This window comes from Labeo rohita, chromosome 13 (genome assembly GCF_022985175.1).
Source record: "Labeo rohita strain BAU-BD-2019 chromosome 13, IGBB_LRoh.1.0, whole genome shotgun sequence".
NCBI lineage: Eukaryota > Metazoa > Chordata > Actinopteri > Cypriniformes > Cyprinidae > Labeo > Labeo rohita.
The window spans coordinates 30,947,828-30,960,980 of NC_066881.1; positions in this window are offsets into that span (position 1 = coordinate 30,947,828).

A 13,153-nucleotide genomic window follows, 5' to 3' on the forward strand; every position below is an offset into this window, starting at 1 on the left:
ATGAGCTTCCATTGCTTCATGTAAAATAAATTTCTTATTTTTTACTTTTGATTTTTGGGGTAAAATATATCCTGGAAATGTTCTAATGGTGAAAAAGTCTAAAGCAGAATTCTAAAATAAAATATTTATAAATGTATTTTGCAGAACATGTTACCTTTAATTATTTCATTGCAATTTTTCTCCAAATTCTCATATGAATGCATTTTATTTAAATCATCATAAAAGGCAGTGCAACAAACATGGCCACAATGAATAAATGCTTAAATTTAAAAATATTGATTTATTTATAGTAATGAGAATTTCTGTGTCGAACATGTTTAATTACAAAGAAAATAATGTTTTGGAGAAAAAAAAAAAAAATATTGTGGCTCTATCGATGAGCTTCCATTGCTTCATGTAAAATAAATTTCTTATTTTTCTCTTTTGGTTTTTGGGGTAAAATATATCCTGGAAATGTTCTAATGGTGAAAAAGTCTAATGAAAAAAACTGAATTATATAAATATATTGCATAAACGTTTACCTTTAATTATTTCATGGCAATTTTCTCCAAATTCTCATGTTTTATTTAAATAATCATAAAAGGCAGTACAACAAACATGGGCACAATGAATATTTTTAATAAATATTTATTTATTTATTTACAGTAATGAGAACGTGGGTGTCAAAAATGCTTAATTACAAAGAAAATAATGTTTTAGAACAAAAAAAAAATAAATAAATAAATAAAAAATATTGTGGCCCTATCGATAAGCTTCCATTGCTTCATAAAAAAAATACTTTTTACTTTAGTTTTTTTGGAGTATTTTAATATTTTAATTAATATTTATAAATATATTTTGCATAAAATTTACCTTTCATTATTTCATGACAAATTTTATCTAAATTCTTAATTATTCAATTGATACTTAAAATAATATATACTTAAAATAAAAATATTTATTTATTTACAGTAATGAGAATTTGGAATTAAATAAAAAAAAAACTGAATTCTAAAATAAAATATGTATAAATATGTTTTGCTTTCATTATTTCATGAAAATGTTCTCCAAATTATCAGGTTTGTAGCCATTTTATTTAAATCATAATAAAAGGCAGTACAACAAAAATGGGCACAGTGAATATATAATAATAAAAAAAAATTATATATATATATATATATATATATATATATATAAAATTTATTTATTTATTTACAGTACTAAGAATTTGGGTCTCAAACATGCTTAATTGCAAACAAAATAATGTTTTAGAGCAACAAACAAACAAAAAAAAAAAAAAAAGAATAATAAAATAAAATATTTATAAATATATTTTGCATAGACATTTACCTTTCATTATTTCATGACAAATTTTCTCTAAATCCTCATCATTCTTAATTATTCTTTTTTTATTTTAATCATCATATAAGGCAGTACAATAGTACAAAACTTTACAACTACAACAACAACAACAACAACAACAATAATAATAATAATAATAAGTATTTATTTATATATTTAGTTAGTTTGTATTGTAGTAATTTGGAGGGTCAAATATGCTTAACTGCTATGAAAATAATGTTTCAGTTTTGGTCCTATATTTGGTCCTACATTTACTTAAATAATATTTGAAACAATAAAATATGTTTTCTTATTTTCTTACTTGTACTAAATTTATGGCGCATTCAGAATCACAGCATGAACACACATTTCTCTGTAAAAGTAAAAAAAAAAAAAAAAAAAAAGCAAAAACAGTAATTTTTTTTTTTTTTAAAGTGCTCAAAAAGAATGACAGTGGCATTTTTAGCTTACCAAAACACTCTCTGCCTGTCATTCATTTTGCATGTTGAATTTGATGACCTGTCTTTAGGGGGCGGGGTTTGCAAAGAGGGCGTGTCACTTAGGAAAAAAAGCCAGAATTTAGCAAAAAATCTGCATAAAGTGTTCCCATTACCTGACACATATTACTGAAATAAGTAATATGTTTCAACAAACAAAAAAAACTGAAGTGGCAATAGCGGCCTGTCAATCCTTGTGCATGCTGGAGTTTGCTGACCTGTCTTTGGGTGGCATTTTGCAGAGAGCGCGTCACTTCAGAAATTTGCAAATTTCTGCATTTTTACTTTTTACAGTGAGAGATGCATCTGGATCCACAGAACGAACGCCATTCTCAAATCCACTGAGAATCTCCTGCCTGGGACAGAGAAAAATTTACCATCAGTTTGATTGCACAGACAAATCTAGAAGGCAGAAAATATGCTGAAATTAAAAAATCAGTTCCAGGACGAGCTGCAGAAGAAACCAGCAGCCTGTCTAAATCCTCCTCCCTTTCCCTTTCTCCGTCTTGCTCCCGTTTTTGGGAGACAGCCAGCAGCCTTGGCAAAGATTGTGAAGAGAACATCATAGTTTAGTTCATCACAGTAAATGTGTGTGAGAGGCTGGCAGAGCCGGACGGGCGGCTGACATGCCCGCTGCGCGCCCCAGGTGTGTCCTCTCCTGCCCTGGGCTAGCGCATGGCACATGAAAGCAGGATGAGGGCTCTCTGGACCGGAGTGGAAGACAGAGAAATACTCTGGCCAAATGAATGTGTGAGCCAGGGGAATGCTGTCAGCAAGCATGTGTCAGTGTGTGGGAGTATGTCAGCTTTCCCAGACTCCTCTTGTGCTGGCCACAAAGGAGTACACTTCTCTTACTTCAAATTGAAAATATCCTCAACGAGACGTTAATTAATGGGATGCTCTTCGTACACTTTGCAGCAACACAAATCCCTCAGCTTGTTCTTGTTTATACATATTTAACATTTTAAAGGGAAAGTTCACGCAGAAATGAAAATTCTGACATCATTTGAGTGTGTGCGACGAACAACCGTATAAGTCCAAAAAAACAAAAAAATGAGATAACCATGTGACATTAATTGTATGTGTGAACTTTGTATACAGAAACAGTTTGGGGATATTTTCGCGCGACCAAGAGTCCGCATTTTAAACGTTAAAATAGTGTCACGCGGAAAAACCGTTTATGTCCACAAAGAAGAATGGAGATGCCGCTTGCTGTCATGTCCGCTTCGGACATTAAAAGGCAAAACCTTGGCAAAAAAAAGAGAGCCGACATGACCAAATGGAAGGACAGAGTAAGGAAGGCTTTGAGGGATGCTGGAAAACCATATTTGACTCGAAGAGGAGAACAAAACCCAGGGAAAAATCCACCCAAACTGCTGAGTGGAAGAACCGTATATGTGATGTGATCTCTCTCTCTCTCTCTCTGAACGCGCTAAACACCGCATAAACAGTTAACCTATCAAAATAAACCACATACCATATATAATAAAGCTGTATCCTTTCATATTTCCGGCCAGTCCTGTGTAAAGTACGGCAAGCAGAGTTTATTTGTTTATATATTTATTTATATCGTGAGATGGCGGAGCGCGAGAACAGTTTGAAGTAGTATATACACAGGTGCGCTGCGCCAGCTTTTCTAAATAAACGACAAGGTGCACTATTGGAGCTATCTAAACATACAAGAAGTGATCAAAGATATCCTATCTGACTAACTTGTTACAGTTATATTTGCGTGTAGCCTAGCCTACTGGGCGTCTACTATAGATCAGTCATGAATAGGTCGAAATGAAAGTTGAGAAAATTATGATATATCTTGTATACCTTATGATATGTTCAATAATATTTAGCTATGATTTATGTCTGCATTGTATTTATTGTTTTTATTTATTTATTTATTGTTTTTTTGTTAATAATTCATTGTTATTGCCTGTACTGTAAGAAATGTCTATGTATTGTACATTGTTCATACTGTATTTTCTGTTTTTAAATAATTATAATAATAATAATAATAATAATAATAATAATAATAATAATAAACTAGAAAGAAATGCTTAATAATAACCTGAAGTTTTTGTTACTGTATTAAAACTAAGATAAAGGAATCAGATCTTTAGTGGTTTAAAGTGATATAATGAACTGGAGTTATACTGTTATTCCACACTAACTGTACATATACCGTTCTTCCACATTTCAGAAATATAAATCACAATAACTTTTGATTTTTAATACTGACACTGAAAAATGTTATCTCCTTAGAATTGAGAAGCTTTTGTTGTCTATTTTCAAGTAAAATAAAAATATATAATATAATGTTCACAATCCAAATGAAAAAAATCTTATTACTCAAAATTTGAAAATATGGACTTGTACGTGTCACAAACAGCGCCTCTGTGGCCCTCTCCGCACAGCCGCAGCGGGAACCTTTGCCCGCGTTCTAAGTTTCCCCCCCCAGACTCTTTATGCCCACGTACCTCGGCTAGTTCCGCCTCAGGTGTTTCTCATTTTCCCTGTGATTACTCGCCTTTATAAGGCGCGAACTTTCGGCAAACCATCGCGAAGTCATATCTGCCCTAGGTGATATTTCCGAGCGTTTTCTAGTGTTATTGTTTATTTGTGTTTTGATTCCGGACTGCCTTCTCGTGTTTGATTCTCTCCGCCTGCCCCTTTGACGTCTGCCTGTTATCGACTACTCTACTGGATTATCTGTATTATACCTGCTTGCTGGTTCTTGTACCCTCTGCCTGTTTTCACTCCGATTAAAGCCTGCAAATGGATCCGAACGCTCCTGAGAGTTTGTTACAGATGACTTCGCCAAGCCAGGATCCAGCGGCTTTACACCGCGTCGTCACCGAGGTGTTTCGTCAGGCCAATGTGCTCCTCACTCACCATCAGCAATTGGACAACATCACTGCTACAACGGAGGAACTTGTACGGTCAGTACAGGCACTCACCCAGGCTGTCAATCGTCTCACAACTCCAGCGAATCCCCCCCACGGCGGCCGCCGCTCCTCCGTCTCCTCCCGCACCCGCGGTTGCCACGGCAACCTCTAGCGCGGCTCGTCTATCACTCCCAGAGAAGTATGACGGTTCAGCAGGCAAGTGCAAGGGCTTCCTTATGCAGTGTGCCATTTATATTAATTCCCAGCCACAAAACTTCCCGTCAGATGACAGTAAAGTTTCATTGGTTTGCTCACTTCTGACCGGCAAAGCTTTAAAATGGGCAACAGCATTGTGGGAGGGGCAGCAGATGACATTTCCCTCATATCAACATTTTCTGAGGAAGTTCAAGGAAGTGATCACGGAGAGGATGGTAAGGAGGCAGAGGAGGAGCTGTTAACCCTTCGTCAGGGGTCTTCTACCGCCGCGGATTATGCCCTCACGTTCCGCACGCTAGCAACTCAGGCTGGCTGGGAGGGGAAGCCCCTCAAGGCCATGTTTCGTCGCGGCCTGAGGATGGATTTGCAGGCCGAACTCACGTGCCGGGACGAGGAGAAGGATTTAGAGGAGTTTATGGAAATGGCTATCAGAATGGACAATCTACTCCGCTCCCGTAGAGGGCGCCGTTTCACAGCCAATCTGTTTCCACAACCTAGCCCGGCCACTGAGGAGCCTATGCAGGTCGGCTATACTCGACTTACGGATGAGGAGCGCGACCGGAGAATGAAGAACCGTCTCTGTCTATACTGTGGTCAACCTGGACATTTCCGCTCACAATGCCCTTCACGACCTCCTAGACCCTCCAGTTCTCGGGTAAGCCTCATTCCTTTGAGCCCTTCACTGTTACTAGATGTTTGCATTGTGATCCATGGCCGTAATGTAAAGACTAAAGCCTTTGTTGACTCAGGAGCTGCGGGTAATTTTATCGATCAAGAATTTGCTAATCGCCATGATATCCCTCTCCTTCCATGTGACCCACCCATGGCCGTAGCAGCCCTCGATGGACGACCACTAGGGGCAGGAAGAATCCGCTTCACCACTGAAGACATCACGTTAATCACCAGTTCCATGCACACCGAAGTTATATGTCTCCACGTCACCCAGTCATCCAACCACCCTGTCATCTTGGGTCATCCCTGGTTGACCCTTCATGATCCACGAATATCCTGGAGAGAGCAGGAGATCACTCACTGGTCTACCATCTGTCAACAGGACTGTTTGATCCATCCCCTGAGAACTTCCACTACCAGTTCAGACTCAAGTCCGGAACCCACGATCCTGGCAGAACTCCCTAAGTCTTATCAGGATTTACATCTGGCCTTCAGTAAGATCAAGGCCACCCAGCTGCCTCCTCACCGCGAAACGGACTGTTCTATTGATCTCCTACCAGGTGCTACGCCCCCTAGAGGCCGCGTCTACCCATTATCCCAACCAGAAACCCAATGCATGTAGCAGTACATTGAGGAGGAGCTTTCCAAGGGTTTTATCCGGCCTTCCACCTCGCCGGCTTCGGCTGGCTTTTTCTTCGTTAAGAAGAAGGATGGATCCCTCAGGCCGTGTATTGACTATCGAGCTCTTAATGAAGTCACTATCAAGTTTCGCTATCCCCTCCCGTTGGTACCATCGGCACTGGAACAGCTCCGCGCAGCCCGAATCTTCACCAAGTTGGACCTAAGGTGCGCCTACAATCTCATACGCATTCGGGCAGGGGATGAATGGAAAACCGCCTTCTCTACCACCTCGGGACATTATGAATATCTCGTTATGCCCTTTGGTCTTTCCAACAGTCCCTCTGTGTTTCAGTCCTTAATTAATGACATTTTCCGGGACATGCTCAACAAGTTCGTCATCGTGTACATTGACGACATCCTGGTGTACTCGGAGAACCAGCAGGACCACGTCAATCATGTACGGGCAGTTCTCCAAAGGTTAATTCAGCATCAGCTCTACGCAAAGCTCTCCAAATGTGAGTTTCACCTCTCTACCGTCTCCTTCCTGGGCTATATCATTAGCGCCGAGGGCGTAACCATGGACGACAACAAGGTCTCCGCAATTCTGCAATGGCCCCGTCCCCAGACACTCAAAGAGCTACAGCGTTTCCTAGGCTTCGCCAACTTTTATAGGAGATTCATCCGCGGCTTCAGCCAGGTGGCCGCCCCCCTAACTTCCTTGACCCGCAAAGGTACTACCAAACTGGTCTGGACACCAGCCAGCGAACAGGCTTTCCAGGAACTCAAGACTCGCTTCACGTCAGCCCCCATTCTGAGGCATCCTGACCCCAGTAAGCAGTTCGTAGTGGAGGTGGATGCCTCTAACACAGGTCTTGGAGCTATTCTCTCTCAACGCCATGGGAATCCAGCAAAACTGTATCCATGCGCCTATTATTCCCGAAAACTTAACCCAGCGGAACGTAACTATGATGTGGGGGACAGAGAACTCCTCGCCATGAAAGCAGCCTTGGAGGAGTGGAGGCATTGGTTAGAGGGCGCCACCGTCCCGTTCATTATTTTGACAGATCACAAGAACTTGGAATATCTGAGAACTGCCCGACGCCTCAATGCCCGCCAAGCACAATGGTCCCTGTTCTTTTCACGATTTCATTTCCAAGTCACCTATCGACCTGGGTCGAGAAATGGCAAAGCGGACGGACTCTCCAGACAATACGACCACTCCCAACTTGACACGCCACCATCCTCAATCATTCCTCCCACACTGATAGTCTCTCCCATTCAATGGGATGTCATGGCCGAAATAACAGAGGCACAACAGCTTGAACCAGCTCCACCCGAGTGTCCACCAGAACGAACCTACGTCCCGGCTCCGCTCCGTCAACGTCTTCTCTCCTTGATTCATGAAAACCCCAGCGCAGGTCATCCTGGCATCCTAGCAACCCAAGAACTCGTGGGCAATAAATTCTGGTGGCCATCCATGAATCAACAAATAACCTCCTTTGTCAAAGATTGTGCGGTTTGCAACCAAATCAAGTCCCAGCACCAACGCCCAGCAGGTCTTTTACAACTTCTGCCCATTCCTGAGAGGCCTTGGTCCCACTTGGCAGTAGACTTTGTTACTGACTTGCCCCCATCCAACCACAATACCACCGTTTTGACCATCATTGACAGATTCTCGAAGGCCTGCCGATTTATCCCACTCCCCAAATTACCCACCGCCTGGGAGACCGCTCAAATTCTACTCCACCAGGTGTTCCGTTTCTACGGATTGCCCGAGGATATAGTGTCCGACCGAGGACCGCAGTTCACCTCCCGGGTGTGGAGGGCTTTCTGCGCCAAACTCAACATTAATGTCAGCTTGACCTCGGGATACCACCCTCAATCCAACGGACAGGTGGAACGATTGAATCAAGAATTGACCAAATTTCTCCGTGCCTATTGCTACCTGAAGCAATCCGACTGGAGTGACTATATCGTTTGGGCAGAGTATGCCCAGAACTCTCTGAAAAAACCCTCCACTCAGCTAACCCCGTTTCAATGCATACTGGGTTTTCAGCCCCCTCTATTCCCGTGGTCCGGAGAGACAACCAACCTCCCGACAGTTGACTCCTGGCTCCGGAGGAGCGAAGCCACCTGGGATGCTACTCATGCCAGCCTTCAGCGAGCCATCCAGCGAGTAACACGCCAGGCAAACCGTCTTCGGGGAGATGCCCCTCAATATCAAGTTGGCCAGTGGGTCTGGCTCTCATCGAAAGATCTTCGGCTTCGCCTCCCTTGCAAGAAATTAAATCCGAGGTATGTGGGTCCCTTCAAAATCATAAAACAGATTTCACCAGTTGCTTTTCGTTTACAGTTACCGTCTCATTATCGTATCTCACCCACCTTTCATGTTTCCTTGTTTAAGCCCACTGTGGACCCAGGAGGAGAGGGGGACCAGGACGAGGCTGCTCCAGCAGAGTCCCCTCCCCTTGTACCTGATGATGAGGACATCTATCAGGTGAACCAGATTTTGGACTCCCGACGCCGAGGTGGATTGCTACAGTATCTTGTCGACTGGGAGGGGTACGGTCCCGAGGAAAGATCATGGGTCAGTGCTAAAGACATACTGGATCCACAACTCACCACTAACTTTCATCAGGATCACCCGGAGAAACCAGCCCCTCGCCCCCGTGGTAGACCTCGGCGTCAAGGAGCAGCTCGCTTCGGGAGCTGCTCGCAGGGGAGGGGCTCTGTCACAAACAGCGCCTCTGTGGCCCTCTCCGCACAGCCGCAGCGGGAACCTTTGCCCGCGTTCTAAGTTTCCCCCCCCCCGGACTCTTTATGCCCACGTACCTCGGCTAGTTCCGCCTCAGGTGTTTCTCATTTTCCCTGTGATTACTCGCCTTTATAAGGCGCGAACTTTCGGCAAACCATCGCGAAGTCATATCTGCCCTAGGTGATATTTCCGAGCGTTTTCTAGTGTTATTGTTTATTTGTGTTTTGATTCCGGACTGCCTTCTCGTGTTTGATTCTCTCCGCCTGCCCTTTTGACGTCTGCCTGTTATCGACTACTCTACTGGATTATCTGTATTATACCTGCTTGCTGGTTCTTGTACCCTCTGCCTGTTTTCACTCCGATTAAAGCCTGCAAATGGATCCGAACGCTCCTGAGAGTTTGTTACAGTATGGTTCTTCGTCTCAAGGCCTCATTTACTCAGTTCCATTAAGGACAAAATGTCAGCACACAAGTATCATATAAGTTCATTAAAGTTGTCTATATACCTTATCTATCCGTAATATTAGCTTTCCATTTTTTCGAAGCCATTTAATAAGTACAGACCCAAATTGCCTTTTACTGAAAATCTTGCTTTCTGTCATAGCTCTCAAATGCCACAATTTCACTTATTCAGACTTTGTGTGTTTGGAGTCACTGACATCGAACTTAACATAACATCACATTTACAGCATATATGCGTGAGATATGTGTGAGAAGCTTTTCAAAAAATAATGAATTTTGGTAATGAATATGTGTTTTTCATATGACTTCAATATTGAAAAATCTGCAAATTTCATGGATAGAGGAACAGAATATAATTGATTGTGTAATTATGATTTTAATTTGTATTAGGGGTGGGCGATACACTGTAAAAAACAATTTGTTGAGTCAACTTAAAATAATTTGTAACCTGGCTGCCTTAAAATTTAAAGTTCAGTCAACTCAAAAAAAGTTTATTCAACTTGAAATGTTAAATTATACTAAGTGACAACTTAGATATTTGAGTTGAATCAACTTAAAATTAAGGCAGCTGGGTTACTTACCCATCTGTTAAGTTTAGCAGACACAAATATCTAAGTTGTTACTTAGTACAACTTAACATTTCAAATTGACTAAACTTATCTTAGTTGACTAAGAATGTTTGAGAAAAACATTTCAGGATTTCTCTCCATATAATGGACTTCTATGGTGCCCACCAGTTTAAATGCAGCTTCAAAGGGCTCTAAATGATCCCAGCTGAGGAATACGGGTCTTATCTAGCAATATAATTGGTTATTTTCTAAAAAAAAACAAAAAAAACAAAACAAATTAATTAATTAAATGCTCGTCTTGTCTAGGTCTGCATCAACTGCGTGTATTCTGGTTCATGGCAGTTAGGGTATGTAGAAAAACTCCCATCTCATTTTCTTCTTCAGCTTCAAAATCATCCTGCATCGCTGCCTTTTTTGTAAAGGGCATTTGATCTTCTTTGCATGTTCAAAACATGTTTGTAAACACTGGGTTGGTACTTCTGCACTGATGTAGGATGATTTCGAAGTTGGAGGAGAAAATGAGATGGGAGTCTTGAACTGGAAAAAAACAGTTCACACAGACCTAGACAAAACAAGCGTTTGATTTTTTTTTGTTGTTGTTGGGGTTTTTTTTTTTTTTGGGGTTTTTTTTTTTAGAAATAACCGATCGTTTCACTAGCTAAGACCCTTCTTCATCAGCCCCTTGAAGCTGCTTTTAAACTGCATTTTAGAAGTTCAAACTCCCCGGCACCATAGAAGTCCACTAGATGGAAAGAAATCCTGAAATGTTTTCTTCAAAAAAACATAATTTCTTTATGACTGAAGAAAGAAAGACATGAACATCTTGGATGACAAAGGAGTAAATTATCTGTAATTTTTTGTTCTGAAAGTGAACTTCTCCCTTAAGGGAAGGGAAACAGCTGAGAAAGACAACACATGCGTAACAGTATATTGGATCTGGGTAGCTCTTAAAGTGACAGCAGTTAAACAACAAAAGAGAGAAAATCTCTCACTGCTCTCAGCTAAATCACTTCTGTAACTTTAATGAGAAATATATATTTAATTAACACGCTGAAGAATCTGCAGTGTTTTTATACATTTGATTACTTTATACAATGTATGCAGCATTTCTTATTTATGTTCTACTATATGTATATATTTTTTGTCCTATTGCTTGTTTCTTGTTCTTAGTTAATCACGTACTGTTTATTTGTCTTCAGTGAGCTTGAGTTTTTTTTTTTCTCTTTTTTTAATTTGGGCTAGTATTGTTTTGTTTTGTTTTTATTGACACTGGTGACAAGAACTTTCGATATAGGACGATTTTGAAGTTAAGGGAGAACATGAGATGGGAGTTTTTCGACATACCCCAACTGTCATGAACCGGAACAAAAACAGTCCAGGCAGAGTAAGACAAGACGAGCGTTTGGCATTAAAAAGTATATAAATTGTATTATTTTTATTAAAATATCCGATTGTTTCGCTAGATAAGACCCTTCTTCCTCGGCTGGGATTGTTTACAACCACATTTGGGATCGTTTGAAGCTGCATTTAAACTGCATTTTGGAAATTCAAAATCGGGGCAACATATCAGTCCATTATATGGAGAAAATCCTGACATGTTTTCCTCAAAAAAACTAATTACATTATCATTATTACAATGTTGTATTACTTATCCTCTAATATACTTTATAATTTAGTTAAAAAACAATGTGCAAAGTTTGTTTTATGTATGTTATGTTATGATTATATCCAAAATTCTTAATCAGCAAATCAGCATATTAGAATGATTTCTGAAGGATCATATGACACTGAAGACTGGAGTAAAGATGCTGAAAATTCAGCAATTTGCATCATTTGCATCACAGGAATAAATTACATTTCAAAATATTTTTAAAATTGAAAACAGCTGTTTTAATTGTAATCATATTTCACACTATTTACTGTATTTTTGACCAAACAAAAAGCCGTCTTTTAAAAATCTAACCGACTGCAAAATGTTTGAATTATAGTGTATACATGCACACAACAAAACAACTATCAAAGAACCTTTACAGACACAATAAAACGTGAATAAAGGCTGTTTTTGGCCAGTGTAACAAAATAGCAGATGCTGAAAGTGTGTGCTGGCATCTCGAGCGATGGATGAGGTGATCAGTTGTGAAATTCAGCCTAAATCACAAACCCTAGAGCAAGAGCCACTAATGCTGGACTGATCTAATAGTGAAGCATTTACAGAGTCTGCCAGATGTTCACACTTGCAGAAAAATGAACTCAGACTGATTATCAGCTCAAAGTTTAGTTTACTCTGCAGCTTAAAGCTAGAATAAACCTGTCTGTAATATCATATCAACAGAAAGCATGCAAAAAAAAAAAAAAAAAAAGAGTCTGCTTACTAAAATAAAACTGTAATCAAATTGGGTCAGCAAGGTTGAGAACTGATTTGAAACAAAAGTTTAAACTCCTCAACTTAGATTTCAGTGACACCTTTATAGTTAGATCTGATTAGGCCTCATTTCCTGTCCAGTCAGAGTTCTGGTCATCCTCTGGTGTATATATGCATCAGACTCCAGCTGAGGCATGTCAGCCGCCTCCATGGGGGCCATTATTCAGAGGTGTAATTGGCAGAGCGGCACACGGAGATGCCCTTGGGAGCCAACAATTCATAACCCCCTCAAAGCCAATATCCGATACCAGAAAATACGCTGAGACAAGAGACGAGTGTGTGAGAAGAGAGAGAGATGGACTGCTTCATCACAGAGAGAAGTAATGGCTGCGTATTGATTGCTCTCAGGCGAGACTCCGATTTCATGTTTAAAACAACACTGATCCTCATTAGGCCGGGGAGGGAGTACAGAGAGACAAACACTTAGCTATCACTTCCAAGGACACACAAGTGCACAGAGAACGGGGCGAAACCAAGAAGAGAGGGGAAACACGAGTAGAGAGGAGCAAATGAGGACAGGAGAACGGACAGGAGCTTCACTCCTTAAAGGGGTCATAACTTGAGGTACCACATTTTCATCAATCTTTTGAGGTAAAAGAGTTCAATGTAGCATGAAAATATACTGTGATGTTTTCGTAACTAGATACATCCTCCACAGTGGAAAGGAAAGCATATGTGAAACTCACCTGCTGATACGATTCATCTGAACTTCCGAAAACTTTCTGACTTTAGGCACATGA